We start from the raw sequence: 11,378 nt of genomic DNA on the forward strand, positions 1-11,378 counted from the left end.
CATTATAATAAAACTATCCAAAGTCAAAGACAAAGAGAATTTTTAAACAGCAAAAGAAAAAAATTCTCTCATGTAAGTGAACCCTCATAAGGCTATCAGTGGATTATTCAGCAAAAACCTTGCAGACCAAGAGAGAATAGGATGATATAATCAAAGTACTGAAAGAAAAAAAATTCTGCCAGCCGAGAATACTTTACCCAGCAAAGTTGTCCTTTGGAAATGAAAGTGAGATAGAGATTTTTCCCTGAGCCGAGGGAGCTCATCACCACTAGACCTGCCTTACAGGAAGTGCTAAAAGGAACTCTTCAAGCTGAAATGAATGTGCACTAACAAGTAATATGAAAACACGTGCAAATATGCAACACATTGATAAGATAAGTATATAGTCAGATTCAAGTACTCTAATACTATAATATGGTAGGGTGTTAACCACTTAACTCTAGTATAAAGGTTAAAGGACAAAAGTGTTAAAAATAGATACAGCTATGATAAGTTGTTAATGGATACACAGTATAAAAAGATAAAAATTGTGACATCAAAAGCATAAAAAGTAGGGGTGGGAGTAAAAGGATAAGAGTTTTGTGATCATAGTTAAGTTCTTATCAGCTTAAAATAGACTGTTATATCTATAAGGTGTTTCAAGTAAGCCTCAGGGTAACCACAAAGGAAAATCCTTCGTAGATACACGTAAGATTGAGAGAAGAGAATCAAAGTATACCAACATGGAAAATTATCAGTTCACATAGGAAGACAGTAAGAGAGGAAGAAAGGGAGGAAGGAAATACAAAACAGCCAGAAAACAACAAGATGGCAGTAGTAAGTCCTTACCTATCAGTAATTCCTTTAAATGTAAGTGGATTAAATTCTCCAGTCAAAAGGTACAGAGTGGCTGAATGGATAAAAAGACAGAACCCAACTAGATGCTGCCTACAAGAGACTCCAGCTTCAAGTACACAGATAAGCTGAAAGTGAGGGGATAGACAAAGATATTCCATGAAAATGGAAACTGAAAAAAAAGGCCAAGGTATCTGTACTTACAGCAGGTGAAATAGTCTTCAAGTCAAATGCTGCAATGAGAGACAAGGTCATTATAGAATAAAAAAGGGACCAATTCAACAAGAGAGTATAACAATTGCAAATATATATCAACCCAATATTGGAGTACCTAAATATATCAAGCAAATGCTAACATCTGGAGAGAGTAATAGACAACAAACAATAAATAACAGTAGGGGAATTTAATATCTCACTTTCAAAACAAGCTAAATGTCCATTGATGAATGGATAAGAAAATTGTGTTACATGTATATACAGTGCATATTATCAACCATAAGAAAGAGGGAAATCTTGCCATTTGTGACAACGTGGATAGACCTTGACAACGTTATGTTAAGTGAAATAAGTCAGACAGAGAAAGACACTGTACAATCTCCTTTATATGTGGAGCCTGAAAGCATTAAACTCACGGAAACAGGGAGTGGAATGGTGGTTGTCAGGGGCTAAGGGGTGGAAAAAATGGGGAGATGTTGGTCAAAGAGTATAAACTTCCAGTTATAAGATGAATGAGTTCTGGGGGTCTAATGGTGACTGTCATTATCAATACCATATTTTATACTTGAAGTTGCCAAGAGAGCAGAGCTTTAATGTTCTCACCATAACAATAACAACAAAATGGTAATTATGTCAGGTGAAGGATGTGTTGAATAAGCTTATCGTGGTAACCACTTTGTAATATATACATGTATCAAATCATCACATTGTATACCTTATACTTACACAATGTTATATATCAATTATATCTCAAGAAAACTGAAAAAAAAAGAAGTAATGAGAACTTCATGCTAGAAAAAAATCTTTGCTTTAAATTCCTTATCCAACATAGGCCCTAAATGGCACATTCCTTTTTTAATTTACAGTATTTTAAATGGAAATCTTATTTGTGACCAAGTGTCTAGATTACTTCCAACTTACTTTTTGTGTTTTTAACTCTTGACAAATTACAACTCTTTTTACAAGGAGGCAATCTGCCTAATTTTTTAAAAAAAATGGGGCATTGATACTGAAACCCAGCTCCCATTTCTGTTGGCCAACAGGATTCAATGTATATATTCATCCCAGAAAGTTGCTTAGCTTCAGGAAGGGGTAGGTCAGTCAGGTGAGAAGGGAGAGTCAGGTTCTAATCAAAGTGGGGCATGAAAAAGTAACTGACTTCCATGGAGAGTCTTGCTTTTTCTTCAGACCCAACATATTCAGTGTCTTGAAAAAACTCCTCTCACTAATTTGTGCACATATTTCTTTTGAGATTGATGCTTTTGGAAGGAAAGTACAAAATGACAGTGTCTGAGAACAGTGCTTTTAGGAAGATATTCCTGACCCAGTTAAAGAACCTCAAATTTCAAGCAAAAACCCATGCTCCCAATTTCCTCGGCAGTTCTGTGACACATTTTAGTGAATTCATTACAATTTTTAAACCTTTCCCAATGTAAAATATTATGAATATAAATGTAAGATTTTTATAGTTGTAACACAGTTGTCATCCATTTTTTGTTTTTGTCATTCTTACCCTACGAGGAACGGAGGCTGCTCTAGAAACCAGGCTGTTAAAATGTCCTGTTTTCAAATGTGTTAGCAAGTGTAATTGGTTCATAGAAAAGAGGACATGGAATCTCAATGGCTGCCTTAGCAAGAAAAGGCGTGTTACCAATTGAGAGGATAATAGGCGGCTTTATCATCGCTTCAAGTTTAATGAACACACAGAGCACACCTTTTGACAGTCTGGGTTCTAGTTCTAGCCATCGTGGGTTGTAGCTTTCACAGCCTTTCTTTACGGGGAGCTGAGAAGCAACAGGGTAATCTCTTAGCCCCAGAGTGTCCACTGTCTAGGGACTCTGTCAGAGATGTCTTTAGGGCCCATGTCAGCTCCCTTGCCTGCTTCTAACTTCTGCCACAGCTGGGTTGCACAGTTCCTTGCCCGCCCAGACTCAGCATGACACTGTACTAGTGTGCCAAGCCTGCAGGAACAAAGTACCGTGAATCTCTCACGGTTATGGAGGCTAGACATGCGAGGTCAAGGTGTTGACAGGCCACACGCCCCTCCTAAGGTGCCAGGGGAGGGTCGTCCCAGGCTTCTCTCCTCGCACCTGGCAGTTCCTTGGTCTGTGGCAGCAGAACTCCAGTCCTCACGTGATAGTTTCCTTGTGTGCTTATGTCTGTGTCCAGGTTTCCCCCCTTTTCCAAGGATGCCCGTCATACTGGATTAGGGCCTGCCTGAGTGACCTCGTTTGAATTTGATTACCTCTGTCAAAACCTCTCTTCGAATAATGTCACATTTCTGATGTGCTGGGGGTTAGAACTCCAACATATAAAGTTTTGAGTGGGGGAGCAGGAAACATAGTCTAACCCACAGCAGCATCACACCTTGGACTTGCCTTCTGTCTCTTGGCCTTCTCAACGCTGAAGCTGTGGAAGTCTGCTGGGCTCAGGAGGTGAGGCCCTTGACATCCTTGGGGCAATCCTCCATCAGTCAGGGCTGGGACCCTGTGAGAGGTGCACCAGCCCCCTCTCCTTTGCGTGGATTATTCTGGCAGGTATTTTGTCTTTGCTCAGAAGTCCTGATGAGACTGCGTCCTAATTGCTAAAGCAGCAACTTCATGAGTGCGCCTGACACTGGCATTCTCCCTCGTCTCACTGCTCCCTTCTCTTAGTACAGCTTCTTGGGGTCCCCTCTCAGATAGATTATCAGTGCTTTGCTGAGATTATGTCTTTGTCTGAGACTCTGCTTTTGAGACCATCCAAACAGCTGCTTTTGCTATCTTTAGTAGGAAAACTAGTCCCCTAGAAGGCTGCATCTCAATTTAAGTTATACATGATAGTAGTGCCTGTGATTATGGCATTAACTATGAAAAGTATATTTTTCTAGTCTTCATAACTGTGCCCTGTCTTGCTAGTATGATTATAATAGACATAAAGAAAATATAACTTTATTGCTGAAAATACCTACTCTTACTTTGGCAGGTGAGAAAAACGGAACCTCAGAGAGTATAAATGATAATACAGAAAGTTAGAAGCAGAGATGGATATAGACCGTAGATTCTCTTATATCTAAATTAGCATTTTTCCCTCTCAACACGTTTAATTCCAGTTACCAGGGATACTTTGTATGCTAATAAATGTTGTTCCTTTTAGAGGGCGTTTTGCAAGCTTTTAAGGTCATGGAATATAAACTTCTTAAAGACAGGGAAAATTCCTATTTATATTTGTGACAAATAAGGTTAATGTCTTTCATAGAATAGGTACTAAATAGATATAATGTTAGCTCCATAATGGCACAGATTTTTGTCTGGTGTGTTGGTTGATATATCCCAATAACCCAGAATAGTGGCCATAGTAGGCATTTGACAAGCATTTGTTGAGTGAGCAAATGAATGTATACATGCTTAAGAGACAAGAAACAATTGTTTCTGTCTCTTTTGCCTTCTGTTAGAGGGCCACCTAAAATCCATTAATAATAGCACAGTTACACATGTCAAAGAATGTTCCAGATTGTTTACATATATCCGTGATCTAATTTAATCCCGCAACATCCCTATAAGGTAAGGACACAGAGACTTAGAGAAACCTCATAACTATTCCAATATCACAAAGCTAATGACCGACCCAGCCGTGTCTGGATCCTGTGGTCTCTGTTGACATAGCTTAGATAGCTGCAGTGTTAATGCTGTCAAGAATGACGGCACATGGAGCTTTGGTCTGCACTCATCAATTAAGCAATCATCTTGCAACCATCATAACCAAAAGGTGAAGGGTTCAATCCACGATATTTCTAAACATTGAATCTGATGGAGTGTCATGACTCATCATAAAACCAGAAAGAAACTTTCTCTCTCCCTGTTGGGTTGTTGCAAGTCTGTGGGGAGGGAATTTTATGAAAGTGAAATTACCTTCATTGTCATAATTCCTTATGTTATTAAGTTCTCTTCTTAATTGTTGGTTTTCTTTGTCCGCTTTATTATTTTTTTCTGGGGAAATAATGTTCTGCTGAACAATGGCAAGCAAATAAAATCTCCTCCTTGTGAAATGTCAGCTCTCTTTGACAGCCTGAAACAGTATATTCCAGAGGTCACGTCAAGGGCTCTGCAGTCAGCCGTGTGGCTTTGACAGGTTCCTTGCCCACTGTCAGTTCCAGGTTCTATGTCTGTAAGATGGGCTCAAAAAAGTACTTAGCTCATTGTGCTGTGTTATGAAATGAAATACTGAAACCAAAATCCTTGGCACAGGACCTGGCTCTCGATGTAAATGCTCAATAAAATATTGCCGTACCACCACCACCACCTTCATATTCAAGAAAAGTCCCTTTTTTAATGGCATAATACCATTATTTGTTTGAAGAAAGATCACCTTTGCTAGGGTATAGATGACTTCTTTGGGTTTGCAGATACGACATAGAAGGTGAAACTTACCAAGATGAATTGTGTTCCTTCTTATGTGATTTAGTAAAGGCCTCACCATCCCCCACAGCTGTGCTGTCCAACATGGTAGCCACTAGCCACGTGTGGCTCTTGGGCGCTCCAAATGTAGCTAGTGCAACTGAGGAACGAAATGTTACATTTTATTTAGTTTTCATGTATTTAAATTAAAACTTAAATAGCTACTTGTGACAAGTGACAACCAGACTGGACAGCACTGTGTCTTATGCTGGAATGGGACTTTGCAACCCTTTGCCAGCTGTTGCCCTATTAGGCTCTGCCAGTAGGGGGCCCTAGAGGAAGACTTCAAAGGAGGAGAAGGGACTTGTTCCTTTCTGTTCACTTCTCTTTTCTGACAGTGTCACTACAGCAGTGGTTCTGCACTCTGACAGTGGCAGCTGGTTTTAGTACTTGCCACACTCCCAGAACTAGCCCCATTGTACCCCTCAGAGTTGCGAAGACCAGTAGGGCAGTGCCCACCCCTTCCACCCATGCCCCCAGGCCTGGCTTCCAATTCCATGGGGCTCTTCCTCCAAACCTTTAAATCCCAATCATTCTCACCTCATATAGGGATGAGTTGCTGCTTCTGTTTCTTCCTGTTTTCTTATCATTTCGCTGACAACAGGTCAGTCAATTCTCTAGGTTAAGTCTTTTCTGTTAACCTGGCATGGTGTCTGTTTTCCTGTCTGGACCCTGATACCAGCTTCCTGGGATCCCAGTCCGTGTGGGGCATATTCCTGCTCCTGCAGCCAAATGCAGCTCCAGCCCCATGGCCTCACCTAGGACTTCACCTCTGACCCAATCTAGCCAGATCCCCCCCCCCTTTTTCCCCCCTGCTAATAATTCTTAAATTCACCGTTTAACCAAAAAGTTTTCAGTTTCATTTTAACCATACCATCTTCAACTTCTGTTTCTGTTACTTATCTCAGTGGATTATTACTGTGTTTTTTTTTCTTTTGGCTTTCTCCTGTCTTATTCCTGATTTCATTTAAAGTCTCATCTGTTTCATTTATTTTCCCTTTCTTTTTTTTTCCCTTTCTATTGTTTATTCTGAGTGAGTTTATTAAAAAAAAGCTTCAAAATGAGCGAATTAACTTTCTTTTATTTTTAATTTAGAGATTTAACTCTCTTTGCTTCCTTTTCTTGATTCTCTTTGTTTCATATATGCTTTAATTTTAAAAAATTTGTAGTAAAATACATGTAACATAAAATTTACCATCTTAACCATTTTTAAGTGCACAGTTCAGTGGTATTAAATACATTCGCATTGTTGTGCGACCATCACCACCATCCATCCCAGTAACTCTTTTCATCTTGTAAAACTGAAACTCTATAGCCGTTAAGCAATAACCCCCTGTTCTCCCCTCCCTCCCAGTTCCTGGAATCACCATTATACTTTCTGTCTTTATGGACCTGACTACTCTAAGTCCCTCATGTAAGTGGAATCATACAGTATTTGTCTTTTTGTGACTAGCTTATTTCCCTTAGCATAATGGACTAAAGTTTCACCCATGTTGCAGCATTTTGCAGAATTTCCTTCCTTCTTAAGGCTGAGTAATAATCCATAGTATGTGTATCCATTCATCTGACAATGGATACCTGGGTTGAGCCTACATTTTAGCTATTGTAAATAATGCCGCTGTGAACATGGGTTACATCATATATGTTTTAAGTGACTTTTCATGAGGAAAGCAAGAACTGAACAAGTCTCACAGATGAGAGAATACTTTAAATGCTGAGGAAAATGGTGGCTTTTTTTTCCCTCTCTCTTCTGGTATTGACTTCTCTGACTTCCCCTCATGGATCCCCAAGCCTAGGTGAGGCTGGTTCTCCCAGCAAATTCACTGCGTAGTGATATAGAAAAGTTACCTCTCCTCAGAGTCATAATCCCCATTTTGCCTTTGACCCACTTTCTTCACTGGAGCGTTTTGCATGCTGACATTTCACATCATTTATCTCACTGACCTTTAAATCCATGGTCTATGAAATATATTATCATTGGATTCTGGACAGATCCTTCTGGCGTCACAGACCTGGAGAGCTCAGCATGAAGGAGGTGGTAGGCAGGGCGAGGCTGGCCTCATGGTGTTCTCAGGTGGTAATGAACTTCCTGATACCAGTGGAGGCCCAGGACAAGTTACGTTGCCGCTTCTTGGACAGTTGGACCGCAGCCTGCTTCCTGCCTGCTCACGTGGGGCTCTTTCTCCTCGCTTTCTTATCAGGGACGTGGAGGGGCTCAGTCGAGGCACGCTTGTCCTCTGCGCCTTTCCCTGGCCACGAGGGCCGAAGAGAGAGTAGCTGAAACAGACGTTAGTACAAATAGGAGTTAAAAAATAGTTTATTTCCTTTCAGAGAGGTTCTTTGATTTGTCAGGTTCCATTCTTGGCAGCTGATGACAAGAAGGACCAGACCCCCACCATTTTTTGGTGACAAGTCCAAGATGCCACAGCCTCCCCCTGGAGGGCAGGAAATGACCTCTCAGCCTATCAAAGCTGCTGGGTTGAGGCTTTTTAAGCCCCCCCCCCCTTTTTTTTTGCCATCGCCCTGTCGTAGATGCTGCTGTGTATCACCCAGGTTTTTCTTCAACACTGAAGCACCAGTCCCCCCAGCTGCCGGGAGCGGGGGTCCCTTTTCGGGAATTGCCCTTGGCTGAAGAGAACCACCTCACAAGGGTCACATCCCTTCCCCGGGAGGGCAGGAGGAGAAAGCCCTGGCCCTCTCGCCTCAAGGCAGGGCGATTTAAAGGGCCGTCTCAGCTTCAGGACGCTCCACGTGGGCTCAGCTGAGGCTGGTGTTGTGCCCACATTGCAATTAGCCTCTCTTTGTGCCCAGGCTTGCTTTCCTCACACCCTTACACGTGTTCCCAAAACTCCTACACCTAAGAGATCTGGTGCCAAGAGAGATCTGAGGAAGCTCGCTCTAACATGGGATTTGGAGGGTGGATTACCCACCAGGTAGCTGGCAAGCAGGGCCCTATTACTCTGGGGCAATGAAACTCTCACAGCCTCTGGCATATAGTAGCTCTAGGATTGTTAACACTTTCAAAGGTGGCAAACCAGGATAGAGTGCTTTTATCTCCTGCAGCCAACTAGGGGATAAATTAGGGTGATGTCACAACATAACCCTGCCAGAGAAGGGCTGGCCTTCCGAGGGAGGAAGGAGACTGTGTCCCAAAGTTGCTGCAGGATCTAGCTGACATCTGCTGTGAGGATCTGGAAGAGAACTGTGGTACTGCATCTTGAGATTCAGGAGGAGGGAGCAAAAGCTTGGACCAAAGAGAGTGTACTGATTTGGGAGCACTCTCCTGGGATGCAGGATTGGGCACCCTGGCAAGGATGCAAGGAGACCATGCAGGCACGCCAATTGGCATGGCTCTGGGAAGCTGGAGGAAAACAATGGCCTGCACCAAGTCAACTAAAAATGGCAGAATTACCATAGCAGATGGCGTAAGAAGGAGCCAAAAGGCTCAGAGAAGTGGGTACTCTAGCCTGGATATACTGTGAAAAGCTGGAAAACTTCAACAATTGATGATACTGCTAATTGCTGGAACCCGTGAAAGTGTTATTGTACATGGCAGAAGGGATTAAAGGGGATTAAAGGGATTAAATTAAGGGTTTTGAAATGGAGTGACTGTCCTGGATTACCTGAAGGGGGGCCCAGTGTAATCACAAGGGTCTTAATAAGGGAAAGAGGGAGGCAGGGAAGTTGAAGAAGGAGATGTGATGAATATGCAGAGGGTGAAGTGATATGATTGCTAGCTTTGACGATGGAGAAGGGGGCCGTAAGTCAAGGAATGCAGGCAGCTTCTGGAAGGCAGAAAAGGCAAGGGAATGAATTCTCCTCTGAAACCTTCAGAAAGGAAAGCTATCTTGCCAACACCTTGATCTTCACCCAGGGAGGACAATTTCAGACTTCTGACCTCCACAATTTTAAGAGAACACATTTGTGTGGTTTTAAAAAGCCACCGAGTTTGTGGTTGTTACAGCAGCAACAGGAAGCTAATACTCACACAGGCAGGCATTGCTACCGTAGTACATCTGCATCCGTGCGCGTTTGTAGCTGTTGCATTCACGTGGTCGGGGCAAGTGCCAGATCTCTCCAGAGTACCTTCTCCTGTAGTTATGCCCCAGCATTTCTGTACCGAAATATACATTATTTTTATTGTGAAATATATTCCTTTTCATTCTTCATATATTCTTCCCTTTGGGTTCACAGTGCTCACAGTCTGTTCTCACAAACATCCCCCTGATTTTTGTTCTTATCGTTTAACAAATTCCTGAAGGTATCCATCATATAAGCCTTCCCTTCCCTAGTTTGATTCCACACTCAGCTTCTCTCTCAGGGCATGCTGGGATCTGATTCTAGTTACTGCCTGAGTGACAGTGACAATGAGTTGGGTACATAATATGACCTTTGTTCCACAAGGGCACATGCTCAGGTCAGGAGGTGAGAGTTTCTCTAAACAAGGGGAGGAGACCTGCTCTGCAGACACAGGATGGCCAGTGGGAAGCACTTCATGGGGGGTTGGGGATTCAGGGTATTCCTCAAAGTGTTCCAGATATTTCCATTCAAATTGCTGGAATTGCCCTCTTTCCAGGTCACTGCCATCACGCACATCAGAGACCTGGCAGGGGATATGAATCCAACTGGTACTGTAATTCCGGCAGCACACTTGGATTTGATCAGACTCACAGTCTGAGTTAGATTTTTGGATATTTTATTTTTACTGCGGTATGAGATAAAAGGTTTTAAAGCATGTTATAGAAAATCTTTGATTTCAATCTGTGCCTTCAGGTGAACGCTTAGGCACATGAGGTTTTTGTTCTTCCCTCTTTAAGTTCAGCTCCATCATCCGGAGTGGCCTCCCATCCTTCAGAGGTACATGTCTGAGGCCCTCTCCACCCCTTTCTCAGAGGGTCTCCAGTGGGATGGAGCCCTGCTGCCCTCAAAACTGACACAATAACACATCCTTTGTTGTTCTTTTTCTCTCTTCCAGCCTCTCTCTTTCTTGCTCCATGTTCCTTTAGTCCTGCTTCCTGGGGTTACCTCCCGTACCTGCGCCCCAAGCCTTTGCCTCTGTCGTGCTTTGGGGAAACTCCAAACCGGAGAGCCAGGTTCTTGGACTGAACCCACCCCACTGCCTGTTTCAGGTAGCCCGCTAGTGAGCTAAGAAGGATTCTCACATTTTTAAATGGTTGCAAAAAAATCAAAATAAGAATATTTTGTGACACATGAGAATGATATGAAAATTATATTTCAATGTCTGTAAAGTTTTATTGAAACACAGCTACACCCATTAATTTATGTATTGCCTACAGCTGCTGTTGCACTGCAGGGCGGGATTGAGTAATTATGACAGAAACCATCTGGCCTACAAAGCCTCAAATAATCACTGTCCAACTCTTTCCAGTAAAAGCTGGCTTCCCCCATGGATCTGGGCAATAAATGTTCTACTAAAATTGAATTGCAGCGTTATCAAGTATAGGCTAAAATCTAAGTTTCCATGTTATATCAAAATCATTTATTTCAGAATGTTTTGGGCATTTAAAAAGCTGGGCAGAATTTCTACCCAGTTATCATGAATAACTTACTTTTTAGACCTCAGACTAAGATTTAATGTTGTAGAAAACTCTTTTCTGGTTATATGTACAGAACATAGTTAAAAAACCCAGAAGATGATTTCAATATTTAACTTTAATATTTACTTCTTAAATAATCTATTAAGTGCTTGGCCCACAGTAAGCAGGTAGGAAATATTTAATACTAAACCAACAAAAAATGACCATACTTTTATGAGATCCCAAGTAGTTCTCCTGTTTCATGTTAGAAATCGAACTTGTAAAAAAAAAAAAAAAGAAATTGAGCTTGTTATAGAGAGAAGTGTTTCATTTTGTAAAAAGCGGTCCCAGGCCA

The sequence above is a fragment of the Camelus dromedarius genome, chromosome X, assembly GCF_036321535.1.
Source record: "Camelus dromedarius isolate mCamDro1 chromosome X, mCamDro1.pat, whole genome shotgun sequence".
Classification (NCBI taxonomy): Eukaryota; Metazoa; Chordata; class Mammalia; order Artiodactyla; family Camelidae; genus Camelus; species Camelus dromedarius.